General features: G+C 47.5%; 1 pseudogene; it reads left to right on the forward strand.

Annotated features, from left to right (window-relative positions):
- Positions 1-974: 974 nt before the first annotated feature.
- Positions 975-1,092, forward strand: LOC126299781 (5S ribosomal RNA; annotated as a pseudogene).
- Positions 1,093-4,707: the final 3,615 nt, after the last annotated feature.

The raw sequence follows: 4,707 nt of genomic DNA on the forward strand, positions 1-4,707 counted from the left end.
TGTGGAGCAAGGGTGTCGCATCATTTGTGGCATGAATCGTAACTAGGTTGAGTCTTCGTTCGTGAAATTCACTAAGATAAGAGGCTTGGACAAAGGGTAGTTTGTACGGCCTATCACAACATCTCAGAGAAGGCGAAGCTGGTCCCCTGTTCATGTGTTACTGTCGTAAGCATCTGTGAAAAGTGGGAAAAGGACGTTAAAACCACGAACAGGCAACATGATGCCTCACCACACAACGTAGAGCTCGGAGATTTGCACGCTTTGCAGAACAAGATAATCGCCGATCTGTGGAAAATATGATGACAGAGTACAATGCTGGTGCAGGCACAAGTGTTTCGGAACACAACAAGCAGCGCACATGAATATGGAGCTCCGCAGCAAGCCATCCCTACGTGTTCCCATGGCCACATGATTCACATTTCTTGCTAAACCACGTTGATGATTTTGTCAGCATACTCCGTAAGCCAGGAGGACGGCTGCTCGAAACACGCACCACGCCACGGACACAGGCCAGGGGGTACATTATTATGCTGTGGCCTTCCATGGTATCTGTGGCAGTAATCGAAGGTACCATGACGGCTGTGGACTATGCGAACGTTTTTGCAGACCACCTGCAGTCCTTAATGTTTGCTGCCTTCCCGGACGGCGATGGCAGGATAACATTCGGTGTCAAAAGGCCTGAATCGTGTTACAGTAGTTCGAGGAGCAGGACTGTGAACTCATGTTGATATCTTCGTCGCAGTATTGGGCTCATCTGAACCTAATAGGACACAAGCGACGTTATCGGGTGACAGCTTCGCGCTCACAAACCAGCGGTCACCAATTTACGGGAATTGCGTGACCTGTTGTAGAAATCTGGTCGCACATATCTTCAGCAATCTACCAACAATTTGTCGAATACATGCTGCTCAGAATAGCGGCTGTATTGCCAAAAGTGAGCAACCACGCTTTGGCTAAGCAGTATATGTTTGGGAGCCAACGGCCTTGCCCCAGTGGTAACACCGGTCCCCGTCAGATCTCCGAAGTTAAGCACTGTCGGGCTGGGCTAGCACTTTGATGGGTGACCATCCGGTCTGCCGAGCGCTGTTGGCGGCCGGGGTGCACTCAGCCCTCGTGAGGCAAACTGAGGAGCTACTAGATTGAGAAGTAGCGGCTACGGTCTCGGCAACTGACAAACGGCCAGAAGAGCGGTGTGCTGACTACATGCCCCTCCATATCCGCATCCAGTGACACCTGTGGGCTGCGGATGACACGGCGGCCAATCTGTACCGTTGGGCCTTCATGGCCTGTACGGGGGGAGTTTAGAGTTTAGTTAGGCCTATATGTTTGGGAACTATGGGTGAAGGGCAACAGACAGATACCACATTTCCAGATTTTCGAAAATAATTTGACGCTGTGCCCCACTGCAGACCTTTAACGAAGGTACGAGCATATGGATTGGGCTCCTAGATATGTGAGTGGCTGGAAAACTTCTTAAGAAATAGAACCCAGTATGTTGTCCTCCAGGCGAGTGTTCTTCAGAGACAAGGGTATCGTCAGGAGTGCCCCAGGGAAGTGTGATAGAGCCTGGATAACGGGGTATGTTGACAGAGTCATCGATATGGTTTAGCAAGAAATGTGATTCATCAGGCCATGGAAACACGTAGGGATCGCCTACTGCGGAGCCCGTATTCACGTTAGCACCTAGCGAACAGGGTGGGCATCAACCAGCGACTTTTAGCTGGTGATATTGTGCTTTACTGGAAACTGTCGAAGTTGAGTGAATGTACGAAGATACAAGATGACTTAGACAAAATTTATAGTTGATGTGATAAATGGCAGCTAGCTCTAAATGTAGAAAAATGAAACTTAATCCGGATTTATAGGAAAAACAGACACGTAAAATCCGGATAAAGAATTAATAGTGTCCTGCTTGATACAGTCTCGTAGGGCGTAATGTTGCAGGGGGATATCAAATGGAACGAGCATGTTAGGATTGTGGTAGGGAAGGCGAATGGTCGACGTTATTGGGAGAATTTTATGGAAGTGTGCTTCATCTGTGAAAGCGACCACATATAGAACCTATTCTCGGGTACTGCACGAGTGTTTGAGATCCGCACCAGGTCGGATTAAAGGAAGACATCGAAGCAGTTCAGAGGTGGGCTACTACGTTTCTTACCAGTAGGTTTGAACAACATGCAACTGTTGTGGAGATGCTTCGGGAACTCAAATGCGGAGCCCTGGAGGAAAGGCGACGTTCTTTTCGCGGAAGACTACTGAGAAAATTTAGGGAACTGGTAATTAAAACTGACAGCAGAACGATTCCACTGCTGCAAACACACATTCCACATAAGGACGACGAAGAAAAGATACGAGAAATTAGAGCTCATACGGAGGCACACAGAGTAGCCCAGCGCGCTAACGCGCTACTTCCTGGACTCGGGTAGGCGCGCCGGCCCCGGATCGAATCCGCCCAGCGGATTAACGACGAGGGCCAGTGTGCTGGCCACCGTGCATGTGGTTTTTAGGCGGTTTTCCACATCCCGCTAGGTAAATACGGGGCTGGTCCCCACGTTCCGCCTCAGTTCCACGCGTCGCAGACATTTGCAAGACGTCCGCACTATTTCACGACTTTCAGACAGTTGGGGTACAATGATTCCGTCCTGGGGGTTACGGGGTGGTGGAAGGAAGGTCTAACAATGCCCAATCCGTTGTAACCACGCCCACCCTGCGATCGCTGAGGACTATGGCGTAAGAGAAAGAAAGAAGAAAGATGGAGGCACATAGACAGTCCTTTTTCGTTCATTCTGTTTGCGAGTGGAACAGGAGAGGAAATGATTAGTGGTGGTAAGGGTACCCTCCGTCACACAACGTACGATGGCTTGCGGGGTATGTACAGGGCGGCAGATATTGAAATATATAAAAGAACCGTAAACTAGTTACAAACTACAGCGTACACACACTTTATTCAGCATGTGAACGTCACTGCAGATATTCGGATTTAGGTTATGACATGTTCGATATTCCTGCCATCATTGGCGATGATGTGACGCAGAAGAATTGCGAAATTCTGCATGGCAAGCTGAATTGTCGGAACATCGATGATGTCGCTGACCTCCTGAATGGCTGTTTTCAGTTCAACAATAGATTTGGGGTTATTGCTTTACACCTTGTCTTTAATATAGCCCAACAAAAAGGAGTAGCAAGTGTTCAGATTCGGAGAATATGGCGGCCAATCGAGACCAATGCCAGTGGCCTCTGGGTACCCCACAGCCAGAATTCGTTCCTCAAAGGGCTCCTCCAGGACATCAAACACACTCTTGCTTCGATGGAGTCGAGCTCCATCGTGCATGAACCACATCTTATCGAAATCAGAGTCACTTTCGATAATGGGATGAAATCATCTTCCAAAACCTTCACGCACCGTTCGGTAGTCACCGTGCCATCAAGGTATATCGCACCGACTATTCCGTGATTGGACACTGCACACCACACAGTCACCCGTTGAGGGTGAAGAGACTTCTAGGTCGCAAAATGCAGCTTCTCAGCCCCCCCCCCCCCCCCACCGGCGCAAATTTTGCTTATTGACGAACCCATCCAAATTAAAGTGGACTTCGTCGCAAAAATCAAACGTTGCATGCAATATAATTCCCATTATGCCCGGCGGGCAACAGAGGAGTTTCAACGTCCAAAAGAAAACCGCTGAGAACTTACAACAATTTTATTTCATATAGTTCAATAATTACTACCCTGTAGGTAGATGTAGATGCCATTGGCGTTTTGGAGGCCGACATCTGATTTCGGATAGAACCTGTTGAATGGAAGCTACGTAGATTTCGTTACGGTCAGACTGTTCAGACAGCTTAATTTCGACTGAGAAAAATGTCATTTCTGATTTAAGGAAGCCAGATAGACCAATCATCTGAATATTGTGTGCAAAGTGAAAAACTCTGCTAGTCAGGAAAGCTAAAAATATATACCAGCTGGTACAGACAGGCGACGGTCACTTTACGTTCTTCAACGCATCACCCCTCAAGATACTTTACATTCAGATTAGTGGAAGGTAAACGAGAAAGAAACAAGGACCATTGTGCTACGGTCATCTGCTTCACAAGACATCATAACCCAGAGCCACAAATAATTCTTCGCAGTGTGGTCAGCTGTGTAGGCTGAGGACTTGCGTAAATGTATGGAATAACTAACACAGGTGAATTATACGATGGACTGTACGCCTCCATCGACTTACGCGGATATCGGCGCGAAAGCCTTGGAACAGTAATAGTTGGCTTCCTGCGTTGCTGGGTTGGCCTGCGCTCCTCCCAGTAGGTGAGCTGCGTTTCCGTTGCATTTCGACTGCAGTAACTTCTCCTCTCTGCAAATTATCGTCAAGCGTTCGATTACAGCGCTTCCGCTTTTAGGAGCATACAGAAGTTGGTAAAATTGTTCATCAGCTCCCTGATTTAAACATTATGTACCCCTAAAAAGAATACCCTGGACGGTTTGGAACTCTCTATGTCTTGCAGAACTGTGGTATATGACCTTCCACCGCTGACGTAAACAGCAGTGACACGTGTATGAGGCAATCGGTTGTACGGAATGAGCACAGTAAGATCGGTTGACGTGGAGACGCGAGAAAATGGCAAATTATATCATTATTTCATAGATAAACCTTGAAACAAATTTAATAATTAGCGTTAGATAGCGCAATTAATAATATGAATTTTAAGT

Source organism: Schistocerca gregaria, chromosome X (genome assembly GCF_023897955.1).
Source record: "Schistocerca gregaria isolate iqSchGreg1 chromosome X, iqSchGreg1.2, whole genome shotgun sequence".
Taxonomy (NCBI): domain Eukaryota; kingdom Metazoa; phylum Arthropoda; class Insecta; order Orthoptera; family Acrididae; genus Schistocerca; species Schistocerca gregaria.